Source organism: Manis javanica, chromosome X (genome assembly GCF_040802235.1).
Source record: "Manis javanica isolate MJ-LG chromosome X, MJ_LKY, whole genome shotgun sequence".
Lineage (NCBI taxonomy): Eukaryota > Metazoa > Chordata > Mammalia > Pholidota > Manidae > Manis > Manis javanica.
Genome location: NC_133174.1, coordinates 106,729,487 through 106,748,214, shown reverse-complemented (window position 1 = coordinate 106,748,214; position 18,728 = coordinate 106,729,487). Strand labels below are relative to the sequence as shown.

The 18,728-nt window shown below is 46.2% G+C and overlaps 2 long non-coding RNA genes across 3 annotated transcripts in view; both read left to right on the top strand.

The window, feature by feature from the left end:
• The window catches only part of LOC118972154 (uncharacterized), a 72,719-nt gene that overhangs the window by 42,382 nt on the left and 11,609 nt on the right, over window positions 1-18,728 (top strand). The window contains exon 2 of one of the 2 annotated variants that reach the window (XR_012127498.1): window positions 455-569. The exons of the other annotated variant lie outside the window; for it this stretch is intronic. This is a non-coding gene — a long non-coding RNA (uncharacterized lncRNA). The remainder of the gene's footprint in view (window positions 1-454; window positions 570-18,728) is intronic. 2 annotated transcript variants of the gene reach the window in all.
• LOC140847322 (uncharacterized) lies at window positions 5,637-14,377 on the top strand. The gene is made up of 2 exons (XR_012127285.1): window positions 5,637-6,159; window positions 11,744-14,377. It is a non-coding gene; the product is annotated as an uncharacterized lncRNA (long non-coding RNA).

Sequence of the window (18,728 nt, the reverse complement as noted above, 5' to 3'; positions counted from 1 at the left end):
TCTGATTACCATACAATATGTTAGGACTCTTACCTCCCAACTCCCTGATTTTTAAAATGGAATCTTAGCCTTAAGATGGAGTTCCTCCTGTTCTTACTATACTGTTTATATCTTGGCATTTTCCAGCATAGGCAGGAAAGATTAATCATGATGCCTGTCCCATGTCTCTGCCCTACCGCAGTGAGGAGCCACAGCCCCTCAGTTGCTCAGCCAGGCCCCTGTAAGTTGAAATTTGGTTTCTGCAACAGCAGAAACAGTGTCTCTGAAGGCTGATTTCCAGGCCTAGGCTATCTCAGGCCACATGAACTTGTCCTGGGAATCCTTCAGAATAAGCTGCTGCCTTCTCCCTTGGTTGGTACTGTGGGATGGAATAGTATGATCACTCTGATCAGACTTAACACAACTTGAACCTACAAGGAATCTTTCTTGACCATTCTCCTCCACCTCCACCTAGGCCCAGTCTGTGGGGGCTCCATTCTGCCACCTGAAGACAGCTGATTCAAGAGACTTCTCACATCTGGCAACTCTCCTCTTGTTCTCATCAGTGAAGCAAGGCAGCCCTTGAGCAGGTCCTCTACTTTCTCTCCAACTGTCTGGGCTGGACACCTGGAAGTGACATTTCTCTGTTCAGTTCAGTCACAAATGACAGATGCATGTGCTGTCTTCTCTAGCAACTGGACCAACCTCCTCTATTCTTGTCACTCCCTTCCTTCAACTGTTACGGAAAATTCTGAAAAAGCCTGGACTGGATCACCAACGGAAAAACCAAGCAGCACTCAGAGGTCTTGGAGTATTGAGGCTTTATTTCACACTGGAGGGCTCACAGGCCCTCCCAAAAAGTCTGAGCCCTGAACAAAGGCAAAGGGAGCAATTTATATCTTTATGCTTCCTTATCTGTAACATTCCTATGTGCACAGCAAGCGTGCAGGCAAGGGGGGAGGGAGTGAACCTTGGGAACCGGTGCTCCGCAGAGCGGGGAAACCAAGGGAGTGTTTTTTGTTGTTGTTTGTGTTGAGGAGGGGTCAGACAGAGTGGAGCCACCAGGGCTAGGTTGCTGTCCTTGTAAATCTTCCCTATCACAACCAGTACCTCAAACCACCAGGCTGGGCGCAGGCTCCTTGATGGAGTCAATTGAAATGCTTTTAGCAGAGTTGAGCACTATCGTTGTCCTGGTCTTCTCCCTTCCATCAGCCTGGGCAGTCCCCAGCCTAGGCCTTGCCCAGGTGTCATGCTGCCTGCTGGCTGCACTGGAACCCTGTCCTTTCCCCTTAACTCAGTTCGGAGAGTTGGCCACCCCCCTCCCCCATTCCTCCTTGGGAACAAGCCTTTTGTTGGCAGAGCTGGTTTAAATGCTTAAAGGAAAAACTCAGCTTTTTCCTTCCTGTTGAAGGGAAGCAAAGTATGCCATCCCAGAACATGCCCCTGCTGCTCTGGGAGGAGGGGGTTCCCTGCTCCGGGAAAGTTCATTATGAATTTGCTGAGACCCAATAAAGACAATAGAAAGTTGTGGGTTAAAAGGGGCTCATACTATGTTTATTCTCACAGCAGTAGGTCTAGCGCTAGACTACCATCTGCTCCTATCTCAATATCTGGTCCAGCTACAGCCACAAGCAGCCCATGGGCTGCCTCCTGCTCTCCATCATGAGGCTGTGCTTGTGGCTCTGGCTGCACCTCTGCTCACTCCTGCGTAGCACGGGGCTCCCCGGCTTTTCTCTTTTGCTTCTCTCCACCCCCTAAGCTCTGCTTCTCTGCGCCCACTGCTCCCTCTACTGCCCTTCCTTCCCTGCCCCTAGCACCTGGAGGAACTCTCTGGTCGGGTCCCTAAGGTGACTGGTGGACCCCGATCAATTATGACCAGGCGCTTGTGTGTTTCCTGGCCACATCTCCCTTGGGCGGGCACTACCATGACTGACAGCCCTGTTGATAAACATCCTGCCGCCCGTGGGTATGCAAACAGGCTCTTTTATGTATATTCAATGGGTGATATTAAAGCCAGGCAAGAATCCTGGTCATACAATTTCCATTTTCTCTACAGCCCCTTTGGCATATTGATTATTTTAAGCTGGTTATTTTTCAGAAACAGTAGACATAGGTGAAGCTCCGAAAGCTGAGTGTAGTAACCCTTTTGTGAGAGACATTTATATTTGTAGGTGAAATCTCTGTTTGTAAGGATGTCCCCCTCTCTGTACTTGGAAAAGAAGGATGACTCTAAATCTGCAGAAACTCTTATCAATGCAGAAGGCAATTATTTAAATCTGCATAACAACCTTACCCTTTTCCTGGTAACCTCCCATAACTAGTTTCCCACCCCCAACATCTTTTGTCTTTAGTTGGAAATGACATTTAAGGTGGTGGCTTGGGCCCTTTTGGGGAGGTGCACAATACTTCCTGTATACATGGGTATTTCTCATGTATACAGGAAGTATACATATTATTATACTTTTGTTTGTTTTTCTCCTGTTAATCTGTCTTTTTATTACAGGCTGTCTGAGATAAGAACTTAGAAGAGTAGAGGGAAAGCTATTTTTTCTCCCCACACAATGTAGGGGAAAACCCACTTCTTCCCTGCTATGTTTCTTCCCTGTGAGTCTCCTTTACACTTTGCTTCTGGTCACCAAATGTGTGGAGGTTTTTCTCCACATCAGGCAATTCTCTGTAATACAAGCTGGATGGCCTACAATTTAACTCAGTTTTGACACTATCTACCTGGAGAGAGTGTCAGATCCCACAGGTTAAGGGTTCAGTCCAACAAGGCTGCCCCCCTCCAACACACACATGGTTCAGATGCCAGTTGCCATCCCAGGTGTCACCTGTACTTTTGACCAACTGGCTATATACTGGAGGTTCTCACTACCCCCCTCTTGGGTTCTGTTAATTTGCTAGAGCAGCTCACAGAACTTAAGGAAACACTTACATTGCCAGTTTATTAAAGGATATGATAAAGGATACAGACTGTTCAAAATGAGACAGGAGTCCCAAAATGGAATCACTTGTCCTAAGCCCCACATCAACAGACCAAGACTTAATACCTAACCTAATTACAATTTCAACCTTTCCCAGGAATTTGACCTTTAGCCAGACAATCTGGAATTACCTGGTCAGCACTAGTGAGGTACTCTGCCACGTAGAGCCTTTCCATCCCCCAAAGAAAGATGAGGCAATCCACTCTTTCCTTTTCCCTTCCCCCTTCTGCCTATAAAAGCCTTCCATTTGGTACAGCTCCCCCAAACTCCTTTCTATTTCCCAAATGGGATGCTGCCTAATGCATGAATCATTGAATAAAGCCAATTTGATCTTTAAATTTACATGATTGAGATTTTGTTGCTTAACAAGATTGTAGGATAAATTCTAGCCAAAATAAGCAGGCAACAAGAGGCAATAAAGGGCTAGGCAGTTTATTTGAGCGCAATTCCCAGGTGACGTTCCCCAGTCTGGGTATTACAGGCTGGGGAAGTCACACCCGGTCAGGGAGGTGGGGGCTTATAAGGGGTTAGGAGGGGGAGGAGTGGGCAAGCTATCTTAGGGGGCGTGGAGAGGTACTGTTGGCTAAAGGTGATATAATAGACAACTAGAAACTTTTTTTCCTTCCAAGAGGGAGGAGGCTGACATCTGGGTCTTAGTTGGCACATCAGAAGAATGGAATTCAGGAAGAGCTGTCCCCTTTCCAAATAAGGCACAGACCTTGGGGTCTGTTCTGTTCTCCTTTTATGGTATCTCTCTGTTCTGTTTGCATGTCCTTGTTTTTCCTTCCTCCAGCCTAACATTCCAGCCTTTTGGTTATAATGGGTGACGACTTGATCTGGCTACTTCTGGCTGACAAGGGGCGTGGTGGGGGTTTGAGGCTGGTATTAGGCCAAAGGAGGGGGTTCAGTGGGAAGAGGTGCATAATGGTGAAGTAACATCTGGTTGGTGGCGACCCAGATCATCTGGGTTAGCCGCTGTTGGAGGAACCTGAGGACACAAGGGGCAACTAAGAGTAAATTACAAACTGTTATTAAGGGGCCCAGTAGGGGCATTGCTAGGCCATTATGGGGGACTGGAATTCTGGATCGAGTTTACATCTCAATGACTAGTATTTGGATTTAGTATACATAAGACTGCATTATTGAAACAATACTTTTCTCTAAAATCACCCTCATTTTTATTAGAAGTAGCCAGATTAAGAAAATAACAGTTGGCTTGATTATTTGCATAAGTGCAGCAAGAAGAGCAATTGATTACATAGGCTCTTTTAAATATGCTTTGCCGGAACTTTTTATAAGGAATTTCAGATTGGACTTTTAAAGGCTTCTTGAGGCCAGAAAACCAAGTCAGACTTGCCATCAGGTTGTGCCTGCAGTACCTGTACATTTGGGTGAATTCTTCTCTTCTTGAGGTTCTCAAGACATTCCTGAAGCTCCTGCACTTGCCAGCAAGTGACCTTCTTTATTCACCTGGTAAGGCTGCTGGGAACTCTGTAAGCAAGGGTACCAGGCCAATTCTTCTAAGGGGCTTTGTTGGCTTTATAAAGTCAGTCTTAGTTCCTTAAAGCTGTCTGTTCATATCTTAGTTTACACACATGTCTCTCAGGTATAACATTCCAGTCAAAGCCTTGGTAATATAACCAGTGTTTTTAATTGGTCCTCTTACAAGGAAAGCAGATTTTTATTGAACTTGTGCAAATTAATGTACTGCCATGAAATATAAAAATAGTTACTGAGAGTTTTTAAATTCTGGAGGGATCAGGTAGAGAGAAAGATAAAGTTTCAATTCTGCTTATAAAGGCAGTCATTTACTAAGCTGTTGTCAGCTTAAGAGAAAAAGCTTAAAACACTTTTCAACAACATTTGAAACAAAAAGCCACAAAATCATCTTCCTTAGTTTACTTAATCTTATGTAACTAATACCTGTTCTGCTGATTACTAGTTTAGGAGTAATAAACAGTGAGTATAGATGACAAAAAACTTACAAATGACAATGGTTAAAGATCTGATGAGAGCTTACTGTAAGATAGTTGTCATAAGGAAATTTGGATATTTCTGTAACACAAAACATTCAGTAACAAAGTTTAGCATCATTCTTTTTGACAGTGCTTTCTAGGTAAATATGTATCAGATAAATAAGCCAAATTAGCCAAATATTTTCTCCAATGAGAAAAGTTCCTCTAACATGTTCTAGGGGTTCTCTGGAAAATATTAGAGTTAAATAGAGGTAAAAGTACCTTTTTGAATTTGATTTTGGCAAGTTGTCAGAAGAAAGTTTCTTTGGCACTTGCTTAAATAGGATTATAGGTTGCCATGAAACAATACTTATCCATTTAACTATAATGACAAAAAAGTATCTCAAAGGCAAATAAAGAAGGTTACACAGTTGTTAGCAAAGTTTAGCTTTTAGACCTTTTAATATTAAGATCTCATTTTCTTAAATATTCTGACAACTCACTGAGACTTTTAAGCATGAGAAACTGCTTTGATTAAACAATTAGAGAACCCATTGCAATCTTTCAATATTAAGAGCAGACTAACAGTTAAGAAAACTTTGTCCTTTTTAACTGAAAACAAAATTCTGATTTTGCTGTGTACTTGACACCGAGACTCATTTGCTTTAATTTTATATAGCATGACCATATTAAATTCTTCTACAAACTTTCTATACCCTGTTGGGAGCCACACAAAGACAACAAGATGGCCACAGTTCATGAGGTTCCTGCTTCACTTCTTGGAGATTAGCTACGAGCCCGCGCGCGCCAACAAGGAAGCCCGCGCGCGCCAAGAGATACTCTTCTCCCCCTCCTTCCCCATTATCATATACCAATCAGAATGTAACTCGCTGCGCCACCCCTGCTATGCAGCCAATCCCCTGCCTACAAGTATCCTATGGCCCACTCTGCCCCTGAACACTGGTGTATATCTACCCCCGTCTTACAATAAAATTTGAAGGCTTGATCAGAATACTGTCTTGCCTTCGCTCTTCTCTCGCCCCCATTTTCTTTCAGGTCGGATCCCCCTCGTCCCCACAAATAACTAAGTCCCGCTGGACGGGACAAGTGGCGCCCAACGTGGGGCCAGAGGCGCGGATCCTTCGCAGGCGGACCCCCGAGTAAGATATCGTCTGGCCAGACCCCTTCTTGATGAAACAATAGGAGACGCCTTTCGCCGCTCACGGAGGTCGTCGTCCCTGGTGAGTACCGGCCGCCTTATAAGAAAATGGGAACTAGATTAAGTAAAGAAGCGGTCTTCATAAGAGACCTAAAAAGTTCGCTTAGGGAGAGAGGAGTTCGAGTTAAAAAGAAAGACTTGGTAAAGTTTTTTATTTTTGTTGATGAAGTCTGTCCGTGGTTTATTGTTAATGGCCCCGAAATTCATCCTAAAAAATGGCAGAAAGTAGGTAGAGATTTAAATGATTATCTTATCAAAAACGGCCCTGACTCTGTTCCTGTTTCAGTATTTTCCTATTGGAGTCTTATCAGAGATATTGTTGAAAATACTGACCCTGATAAACGTCAACTCTTGTCAGTGGCAGAATATTGCCTCCGCCCCCTATCTCGGGCGGCCTCAAAATCGTCTCTTTCGAGTGATCCCCCTGCTCCAAAATCAGCTAAATCCCCCTTCCCTAGCCTGACACCATCTTTGCTCGGTGCCCTCCATGATACCCCTCCCAAATGTTGCATTTATCCGCCTCTCCCTCGAGATTCGGACTTTGTCGATACACAAAAGGTTTTTCCGGTCGTGACTAAGAGCCAAAATAGCGAACCTTTAGATCCGGGAGACGCGGCCGAACTAGAAGACGAGGCGGCCAGGTATCACAACCCAGATTGGCCCCTTGCCGCCCCGTCGCTTAACCCCCCTTCTTACACTCCCCCTATTCGGCCTCCCAATGTTTGCGCCTCGGCCTTTTTGCCCCCGTCGGCCCCTCCGCTACCCCCTCCGGCTCCCGGTCCTGTTAGCCCCCCTACCAGCACTGAAGACCTAATAGCACAGATAGTAGAACAAAGAATAACTTGCCATCTCCAAAAATTGGTTGTCTCCCAACCAGTTCGTCCCTCATTATCTTCGCAAAGGAGCCTCTCTAAGAAACCGCTTACAGCCACAAAACCTAAAAAACTGCTCTTTCCTGTTCTTACCCGGGCCTCCGCCCGCTCTGGCCCCACCTCCACAACACGTAGCCCAGAAGAGGGCGATCTTGAAAGCGATGGTGAAGACGCCCCTGCTGCTCAGGAATTAGAAAGTGAGGGGGAAGAGCAGGCTGAGCCAGAGCCGGCCGAGCCTGCCGATGGCCCTAGAGAATTTCACAAAATCCATTTCAAAAGCTTAAAAGAGCTGAACGCGGCCGTTAAAGCTTATGGCCCCAATGCCCCTTTTACCCTTTCTGTTCTTGATTCGCTGTCTCGAGGAGGACATTTACTCCCAGGTGAATGGCTGCGTATAGTCCAGGCTGTGCTTACCCGTGGTCAGTTTCTAACTTGGAAGGCAGATTTTGCTGACCGCTGTCAGACCATCGCTGCTGCCAATGTAAAAGACCCTCATTCCCCAACAGCGTCCTGGACGTTTGATAAGCTTACGGGACAGGGCAGATATATCTCTGAAACCAGACAGCAGCGCCTTCCCCTTGGTCTTTTATCTCAAGTGAAAGATGCCGCTTTGGGCGCTTGGATATCACTCCCTGCTTCCGGGACTGCTAACACTCCTCTAACTAAGATCACTCAAAGCTCGCAAGAAGACTATAGCGAATTTGTTAGCAGACTGTTAGAGGCCGCCGAAAGGACCCTTGGTTCCGCAGCTGCCAATGATAAGATTGTAAAACAGCTAGCCTATGAAAACGCCAATTCGGCATGTCGAGCCGTCCTCCGCGGTAAGACTCGAGACAAAACTCTTGATGAAATGCTGAGAATGTGTAGAGATGTCGATCCTTTTACATCCAAAGTCCAAGCCCTTTTAGCTGTAGGTGCCGCTGTTCAGACTCCCCCGGCTTCTTATCCTCCTTCCTTCCCCAGGGGCGCACCGCCTATGCGTAACTGCTTTAAATGTGGACAGCCAGGCCATTTCGCTCGCCAATGCCCTACCTCAGCTCCTCCTCCTAGAGTTGGGTCAGTCCCCGGTATTTGCCCTCGCTGCCATAAGGGGCGGCACTGGGCCAAAGAGTGCCGTAACAATCCAACAAATCCTTTTTATAGTACCACAAATCCTTTCACCCCCCCTTTTCAGGGAAACGGGCTGAGGGGCCAGCCCCGGGCCCCCCAGCCAATTCCATTTCAGCCGGCCTCGGGGAACAGCCTAGCTGTAGCACTCCCGCCCTCTATCGGGCCACACCCGGGAGTGCAGGACTTGACCTCTGTGCCTCCTCCTCAACAATATTAACGCCTGAAGAGGGAGTTACAATTATTTCCACAGGAATTTATGGCCCACCTCCCAAAGATACTTATTTTCTAATTTTAGGGCGAGCTTCCACCACAATAAACGGCCTTATTGTCCACCCTTCCTTAGTTGACAATGACTATACTGGAGAAATAAAAATTCTTGCTAGTGCTCCCCAGTGCCCTGTCAGCATTATGAAAGGTCAGCGCCTTGCGCAGGCACTCCCCCTCCCTTTAAGTACATCTCACCCTGCTATTCATAAGAAGCGAGGCTCCTCTACCCCAGGTTCTTCAGACTTATATTGGATCCAAGCCATTACTAAAGAACGCCCCACTCTTAAGCTTAAGATCCAAGGAAAAGTATTTGAAGGAATTTTAGATTCGGGGGCCGACTCTACGGTCATATCTCAGGCTTCATGGCCCTCCAGCTGGCCCTTACACGCTTCCTTGACCCATCTACAAGGAATTGGGCAGTCAAGAAACACCTTACAGAGCTCACAGTTACTAAACTGGGAAGACGAAGAAGGAAATACCGGATTCATTCAACCCTTCGTAGTTCCTGGGTTGCCAGTAAATCTTTGGGGAAGAGATATCCTTTCTCAAATGAAAGTCATCATGTGTAGCCCTAATGAAGTTGTAACACAGCAGATGCTTTCACAGGGTTACCTCCCTGGTCAGGGGTTGGGCAAACTAAAACAGGGAGATCCCAACCCGATACTGGCCACGCCTAAGATAGACCGCTCAGGTTTAGGGTTTGAAAAACATTTTTCGTAAGGGCCGTTGCTCCTCCTGCACTCCAGGCAGACAAGATTACTTGGAAAAGTGATGTTCCTGTCTGGATCGATCAATGGCCCCTTACCACTACAAAATTAAATGCAGCCATAGAGTTAGTGCAGGAACAGCTGGCTGCTGGACATATTGAACCTTCTACATCCCCTTGGAACACCCCAATCTTTGTAATTCAAAAGAAATCAGGCAAGTGGAGGCTCCTACAAGACCTCAGGGCGGTTAATAAGACCATGGTCCCTATGGGCGCATTACAACCGGGAATTCCCTCTCCAATAGCTATTCCTAAAGGGTATGTCAAATTAGTAATTGATCTAAAAGATTGCTTTTTCTCCATACCTTTGCATCCTGATGATTGTAAACGTTTTGCCTTTAGTATACCCATTACCAATTGTGTAGGGCCTTCTCCCCGGTTTCAGTGGAGAGTTCTCCCACAAGGAATGGCCAACAGCCCTACTCTTTGCCAAAAGTTTGTAGCCCAGACTATAGACCCCTTTAGGTTGCTCTTCCCCACTTTGTATATTATCCATTATATGGACGATATTCTTCTTGCCGGTCCTGACCAGCAACAGCTCTATGCGGCCAGTCAACAGCTAGTCACTGCCCTCCGAGATCGAGGACTACAAATTTCCCCAGAAAAGGTCCAGGTCCACCCCCCCCAACTATTTTTAGGCTTTGAATTATTTTCTAATAAAATCCTCACTCAAAAAATTCAGTTAAAGAGAAGCTCCTTAAACACTCTTAATGATTTTCAGCGTCTGCTAGGAGACATCAACTGGCTCAGGCCTTATTTAAAGCTGACCACCGGAGAGTTAAAGCCTTTGTTTGATGTCCTACGTGGAGACCCTGATCCTTCCTCCCCCCGCTCGCTCTCATCAGAAGCACAAAGGGCATTAACCATTGTAGAGCGGGCTATTTCTGAACAGACCATTAGCTACTTCTCTCCACATCTAAGTTTGTGGCTGCTCATTTTCCCTACCCCCTTCTCCCCTACAGGAGTCCTTTGGCAAAACCATCCACTATTTTGGGTTCATTTGCCAGCCTCCCCCCCTAGAGTCTTAGCTACCTATCCTCAATTAGTTGCTGCCCTCTTACGTTTAGGCCGAGAGGCAGCTCTCAAGTTGTTTGGGAGAGACCCTGAAGTTATAACCCTCCCATACAATACATCTCAATTACAATGGCTTATTCAACATGATGATGATTGGGCAATTAGCTGCACCTCCTTCCAGGGGACAATAGACAATCATTACCCTGCAGACAGATTAGTCCAGTTCCTTCAAAAGACCCCGGTTGTCTTTCCCAAAAGGACTAAAACCACGCCAATTGCTGGGGCCGTAATGGTGTTCTCTGATGGGTCCTCCTCCGGTATAGCCGCTTTCAGTATTAATGGGCAAGTTACTCGAATACAGACAGACCTCTCTTCTGCACAGCTTGTTGAACTAACTGCAATAATCAAGGTTTTTGAGCTTTTAATAGATGCCCCCTTTAACCTTTACACTGATAGTGCCTATGTAGCAACCTCTGTTCCCCTATTAGAGACAGTGCCTTACATACGTCCCTCTACAAATGCTTCCCCCCTATTCGCAAAATTGCAAAAATTAATTTTAAGCCGTGATGCCCCTTTTTTCATCGGGCACATACGCGCTCACACTGGCCTTCCAGGGCCGCTTGCCAAAGGCAATGACAGGGTTGATCTGGCGACTCAATTAGTAGCCTCTGTCACGCCAGACTCACCCTTGGCTGCAGCCCAACGGGCTCATGAACTACATCATCTCAATGCTCACACTCTTAGACTCAAATTTTCAATCACCCGAGAACAGGCCCGCCAAATAGTTCGACAATGTCAAGGATGTCTAACTCTCCTCCCAGAGCCTCATAACGGAATCAACCCCCGGGGGTTAGTTCCAGGAGAGATATGGCAAATGGATGTCACTCATTACCCTCCCTTTGGTAAATTAAAATATATCCATGTGTCTATTGACACATGTAGTGGTTTCCTATGTGCATCCTTGCAAACGGGAGAGGCAACTAAAAATGTTATTACCCATGTTCTCTCATGCCTGGCATATCTACCACAACCTAAAATCTTAAAAACTGACAATGGGCCTGGATACGCCAGCTCTAGCTTTAAACAGTTCTGTGCGCAGTTAGATATTAAGCACGTAACAGGAATTCCCTATAATCCCCAAGGCCAAGGCATTGTTGAAAGAGCCCACTTAACCCTTAAAAACATGTTATTCAAACTTCAGTCGGGGGGAGAAGTACTCTATCCGAGAACAGGTAATGCAAAGACACTCCTAAATCATGCACTGTTTGTTCTCAATTTCCTTACTTATGACTCCGCGGGTAAAACCGCTGCTGATCGCCTTTGGCATCCCTCCACGGCAGATAATTATGCACAGGCTATGTGGAGAGATCCGATGACCAACACATGGCACGGGCCTGACCCTGTGCTCATATGGGGGAAAGGACATGCTTGTATATATGATGCTAAGGCACAAAATGCCCGATGGCTCCCAGATAGGCTCATTAAACTCCTAGACACAAATAGAGGCAAAAACAATAATAATTCCAGTCCAGGGCATATTAACCCCTGAGAAGCCTTCCCTTTCTGTTTATTTTCAGGAGGCAAAAATGAAGATATGTACACTATTGACCCTCGTCATGACCTTTCGCCCCGTTTGGACCCATCAGATTTCCAACTTCACCTGGACAGTCACCAATGAAGCAGGAGACGTCGTTTTCAGTTCTTCCACCTTAGCAAGTACCCCCCCATGGCCTGTTCTTGCCCCTGATCTCTGTGACTTGGCCGCTGGAGCTTCTGCAGCCTGGGGGACCCCAGACATTTACTTTCCTTTTTCCACCTCCCCTGAGACCTACCCTGAGGGACAATCTACCACTTCTCCTGGGTGTAACAACACCCCTAGGAGAACCTACCTCAGAGAAACAGAATTTTATGTCTGCCCGGGAGCTCATAGAGATCGAGCCCTTAACTATAAATGTGGATATAGAGACTCCTATTTCTGTGACTCCTGGGGGTGTGAGACTACGGGAGATGCTAGTTGGAAGCCTAGCTCCACCTGGGATTATATAACTGTAAGTAGGGCTTGGAATCCCAAGCCTAACTCAACTGTTACCCCAGAATGTCAAAGCACCCAATCCACAAGGGGGCGATGTACACCGCTCTCCATTACCTTTACTGACAAGGGAAAAAGGGCCCCTATTGATGGATGGCTCAGGGGACATGAATGGGGGCTAAGGCTTTATGTTTCAGGAAAGGACCCTGGGCTCACTTTTAAAATCAAATTAATTCGATCCATTCCAAACGCCAACAAGCACGTTGTCCTTGGCCCTATTGCCCCTAAGGCAAGAGACCCAAGACCTTCTAACCCTTCTCCCCTGTCTACTAGTACTGTTTTCCAGGCCTTGCTCCCCCCGGTTTTACCCTCCACAGGCGAAATCCTTAAAGGCCTGGCTAATGTGACTGCAAAATCCCTTAACTCCACTGGATATAGCGAGTGCTGGTTATGTTTCTCCCCCGTTCCCCCGTTTTACGAAGGGATAGCAGTTTTAGTAAACACCTCAGCAGACCTCATACTTACCAATGACTCCAGCAAGACTCGCTGGTCAGACCCCTCCCGTTTTTCAGAGACCTCTCCGGGTCTCACATTGACGCAGCTTTCGGGAATAGGCCTCTGTATACATAGCCCCCTCTTGCGTCTACCCCCCCAGCTAGTACCCATTTGTAACAGCTCCTTCTCACCCCCGCTGTCCTATGAATTCCTTGTCGCGCCCAACGGTACTTATTTTGCTTGCTCCTTTGGCATAACGCCCTCCGTTAACCCGCGCTTATTAATATCTAACAATGAATATTGTGTTTTAGTCATGCTCATGCCCAAGATTTTCATACATCCCACCGAAGACCTCCTTCCATATTACTCGGGCTCTACTCGCACTAAGCGTGAGCCAGTAACCGCCATTACCTTATCTGTATTATTAGGACTAGGAGCAGCTGGGGCTGGAACAGGCATTGCCTCCATAATTACTTCTAAACAACAATATTATGCTCTTAGTCAAGCTATTGATAAAGACATACAAAATCTGCAAGAGGGTTTAGACAGCCTGAAAGAATCTGTTGTCTCTCTCTCTGAGGTAGTGCTCCAAAATCGCCGAGGGTTAGACCTCCTTTTCCTGAAAGAAGGAGGCCTCTGCGCTGCTCTTAAAGAAGAATGTTGCTTCTATAAAGACAAAACAGGGTTAGTGCAAGATAGCATTGATAAAGTTAAGAAAAACCTAGAAGCCAGGCAAAAACAAAGAGAAAAAGATGAGGCCTGGTATAAAAACTGGACCTCTGCCACCCCTTGGTTAACTACTCTGATCCCCACCATCCTTGGACCCTTGGCAGGATTCTTCCTTTTAGTGTCTCTTGGCCCTTGGGCCTTAAGAAAACTGACAGTTTTTATTCGAGAGCAAGTTGACCAGCTCGTCAAGCCAGCGGTTGCTGTTCATTATCACAGACTTACAGCCTGTGATGAAGAGTCTTACACTGAGCCAACCAATGCTCCCGGTCTCCGGTTTTCAACTTTACAGGCGCCTCAACCATGGTACCATCGATTCTGGCACCGTACTTAATGTGGCCCATATGCTGGTCAGCCAGAGCCAGACATACCCCTAACTATGAGGGTATGGGCATCGAGATGAGTGCGAGACAAAGTACCGCAAGGGAGGGTTCTTCCTAGAACCTCTCTGGTCCTCCCTGAGAATACGCCTGGCTTGCATAGAGGTTGGTATCCATATGTACATAAAGCCTTGATATATTAAGGTCAATTTGGCTTTCAGCTCTGCCTCTCCTCCCTAAAAGATACCGAGAGCATTTGCAGGATGTTACCCTGCTGGAGGAGCCAGGCCTCTATTCCCTCACTCGATTAAGGCCCACCTTTCTAAAATAAATAGAAAGAGAGGAGATGTTGGGAGCCACACAAAGACAACAAGATGGCCACAGTTCATGAGGTTCCTGCTTCACTTCTTGGAGATTAGCTACGAGCCCGCGCGCGCCAACAAGGAAGCCCGCGCGCGCCAAGAGATACTCTTCTCCCCCTCCTTCCCCATTATCATATACCAATCAGAATGTAACTCGCTGCGCCACCCCTGCTATGCAGCCAATCCCCTGCCTACAAGTATCCTATGGCCCACTCTGCCCCTGAACACTGGTGTATATCTACCCCCGTCTTACAATAAAATTTGAAGGCTTGATCAGAATACTGTCTTGCCTTCGCTCTTCTCTCGCCCCCATTTTCTTTCAGGTCGGATCCCCCTCGTCCCCACAAATAACTAAGTCCCGCTGGACGGGACAATACCCTTCTTTTTTCATTTAGAGTTCTCTCTGTAAAAACAGCTGTACTTTAGAACAAAGTTACTTTCTTTTATCAAAAGACACATTGTTTAGGATGCAGAAATGTTTTCCCTATTAGCTTAAGTAGTTTTAATTAGTACTCAAAACCATTAGGTACCTTAATTTTTAGTGAACACTGAGAAGCAGTCTATTGTAAACTGTTACACTAGCATTCTTTAGATTGACAAATTTATGAACATTTTATAATTTCTGTAACTATGAGCTTTACAGCACAATCTCTCACTAAACACAAAGTATATCTTCTTAACTTAGCAAAATTTTAAGGTTTTAAGTTGCTACAAAGATTCTCAGGCTGTAGGTAGGTATACACACTGTAACACACAATTAAAAAGGTGTTCATTTGCCACACTTGTTTAGTTCACTCATTCGTAACAACTATGCTAGATTACTTACAAGACTTTTACTGAATATTAGACAAAGCCTTTAAGCATTTTATTCTTAAAAGATTTAGCAGATAACATCAACTTAAATGACTTTAGGTAAATTTAGGCAGCTGATAACTACAAGGACATGCCCTCCTCAGCCAAATTCAAATTAGCATTACTGCTTAACATTTTTTATCAGATTATCTGGAAGTTTTAGAATGCCCAATTTTCACAAGCACTTGTTTTTAAATCAATTTTTATTAATACCATCTGGAGGTAGGAAAATATTTTTCATTTACACACTTAGACACACAAACATACAAATTGAGACATAACAACTACAGTTAGCAACACTTTTCATATAAAAACATATACACAGACAGACAAACTGATATAAAGATTTGAGTTACTGATATTTAATTGCTTTCTTTCTCTTTAGCTTCTTGTCCGTGGCTTCTGGAACCGGAGGGCAGGAGGAGCATGTTCCGGTGGGGGAAGAGGGTGGTGAAGGTGGAAGGAGAGGGGGAGGGGGTGGTGCAGCCACCAGAAGAGGAGAGGAGCAGGAAGACGGCATGGTTGAGAATGTAGGACTTTAAGATGGCAGCGACACAGGGGAAGACAAAGAACTTAAAGATGGTGGCAGAGAGGGGTGGGGGCAGCTAGCTGACAGAGGTGGGAGACTAAGGCCCTCTGGAGGATCTGAAAAGGAAGAAGGACTGGGCAGAGTAGGAGGCTGACAATCTTTAACTGGAGATTGGGCTAGGAGAACCTGAGTTGTTGAACACTTAACATAAAGGTCTGGGCGGGAGTGCAAAGTCCAAAAAGCCTGCACATATGGGATTTCACCCCACTCTCCACTCCGGTGGCAATAATTAGTCAAGTCAGTAAGGAGGCCAAAATTGAAAGTTCCCTCAGGGGGCCAGCAAGATTGATTTTCCAAGGGATACTGAGGCCCAGCCTCAGAGCAAAGAAAGACTAGGGGGCAAATATAGAGTAGCCAAATTAGAAATGAGACACCACAACAGGGTCTGAACCTCCGCTTTTGAGGGCTGATTTCCCCAAGTCTGCACCACTCTCCAACTAATCGTGCTGAGAGGAGCGCCCAATGTCCCAAGCACGCTAAGTCAGGGGAGACGTCCTGGGAGCCTGGGTGAGGGACGTCTCCACCACCGCAGGGCCAGGGGCAGGCCAGATGCCCACAGAGGGTGGGTCGGATGCCCCAACCTGGATGTAGCTATGATTTCTAATGGACCAGGTGAAACTAAGTTAGGAAGGGAAATAGACTGGGGGAAACTGAGGGACTCACCAGAAAACAGTCCACACAGCGGAGAGCAGGCTGAGGTCCTGGGTCAGAAAAGGAGGGGGCAGGGCTGCTGATGGCCAGTCAGGGCCCCATGCTCACGCTCTTTCCCAGATTTCGGCACCAAATGTAAGATAAATTCTAGCTGAAATAAGCAGGCGACGAGAGGCAACAAAGGGCTAGGCAGTTTATTTGAGTGCAATTCTCAGGTGATGTTCCCCAGTCTGGGTATTACAGGCCGGGGAAGTCACACCCGGTCAGGGAGGTGGGGGCTTATAAGGGGTTAGGAGGGGGAGGAGTGGGCAAGCTATCTTAGGGGGCATGGAGAGGTACGATTGGCTAAAGGTGACATAATAGACAGCTAGAAACTTTTTTTCCTCCAAGAGGGAAGAGGCTGACATCCGGGTCTTAGTTGGCACATCAGAAGGATGGAATTCAGGAAGAGCTGTCCCCTTTCCAAATAAGGCACAGACCTTGGGGTCTGTTCTGTTCTCCTTTTATGGTATCTCTCTGTTCTGTTTGCATGTCCTTGTTTTTTCTTCCTTCAGCCTAACAAAGATGACAGTCATATGAAATAGATACATAGGATGAGAGTCCCCAGCTTCAGTAGTTGGGATGTGTCACTCTCCTGATGAGGATGAGTTCACCAGCCTGGAAGTTCTCCCATCCCCCTACCATTGGGATTTTAGGGAGGCTTCCTCACATAGGCATGATCAATTATTAACTCCATTTCCAGCCTCTCGCCCTTCCCTGGAGGATGGGGGTGAGGCTGAAAATTCTAAGCTTCTAATAATGGCTTTGTCTTTCTGGTGACCAACTCTCATCCAGTAGCCATTCAGGAGCCCTTGGGCAATTAAAAAAAAACTAGACCCTCTGCCTCATTCTATGCAAATGAGTTTCCTGCTTTGTAGAAGGAGGGCAATAACAGTGATAATACCCACTTCTGGGGTAGTAGTGTCCAATGCGTTCTTTATTGCTGGTGAAAGCTCTTAGGACAATGTCTGCAAGATAGTAGGTGCTCAACACAAGGAGGTGGTTACTTTTATTATTGTTAATATCATATCTTATTTCATTTAATGGTTATAACAGTCCTTCAGGGAGGAGAATTAACAGATGGGCTTTGGAGTCTGACAAACCTGGTTTGAATCCCAACTTGGAGACTTAACTATGTGACCTTTGTAAGGCATCCCATGGCTTTGTTGCCTCTGCTTCCTCATCTTTAAAGTGGAGGTCACAGTAATTCTGATGCTTCCTAGGATTGTCCTGAGAATTGAAGTAACTGTGAGACAGGGACCATAGATGTAGTCAGAATAGAGTGAAGGCCTCTGGAGGAAGAGGGCAGGATATCTGCAGTCAGAGCAATGTAACTACATGCAAGGAAACCCCCGCTGCTAAAACTCTATGTTAAACATTGGGCTCTAGAATCATTCTTCAGTGAGATCAGTTAATGTTCCCCAGATAAAGAAGAGTAGCACATGTTTAATTATGCTAATCATTTGTAACCATGTAAGACTCACTTTAGCATACTAAAAGGCCCAGGCCTATGTGCTGTCTTTCCTCCTTCAGATCTGATGAGGTAATTCTGCAAACTGAGCAACTAACCTAGCATGCAGACCCAGCTGTAGACGGCATGGTAAAAGGCAGGAAGAATTCCATCTTAAAGATAAGATTGCATTTTAACACCCAGGAAGTTCAAGAGGCAAGATTCTTTAGTAAGTAGACAATACCTCAGCCCACCTTGGGGGCTGGGCAGGCAGCCTTTTGATATGCTCCCAGACCAAGGCGCCAGTGCCCCTTGAGAGAAATCAAGGCAGGAAATTCCTTACAGTTAAGTTAATTTTTAATATTCAGGGACCACTTAACAAGTCCCCACCCCTAAGTTTTTTCATGTTCTCGAAAAATCCTCAACTGCCTATAAAACCCCCTAAACAACGCACCACTACAGACTCTCTTGTCCCCTCCTGGCGTGAGCCGGGAGCTCTGTCCTTTCACTTTATCTCTAAATAAAATCCTGTACCTTGCTCTCCTACCTTGACTGTTTGTGAAGCTCATTCTTCGGCTCTGCAAACAAGAACCCCGGCATCAACTGTTCCAAAGACAGCATACAGCACAATGCCTGGTGTGTAGTAAACCTCAGTTAATGGGAGCTGGATTTGGTTTGGTTTGCTATGATCTTGATTTGGCTGTGACCTTCCTGGTTGGCCTTCCTGGTTGTACCTTTGTCTTCTCCCTAGAGCTTGCTTTCTTCAGCTCTCATCCAGAAAGAAGTATCCAGCCGTCCCCTGTCCCCTTGATTCCTGCCTGATGTGGTGCAGCAGGTGCCCCAAAAGGCAGCTGCAGGCTCCACCCATCATCTGGCCCCCTGAAGCATCTGGGCCACTCAGCAACTCCACAGATAGAGGTAGGACTTCAGGGCTCCTCGTCTTGAGTTTGGTGGTGAAACAGAGTGCCCCATCTATTTGTCACCACGTTGTTGAGGCGGCACAAGTCTGGCCACCTTGCCCTGCAGCCCTAGCTCTCAAGTGATGAGGA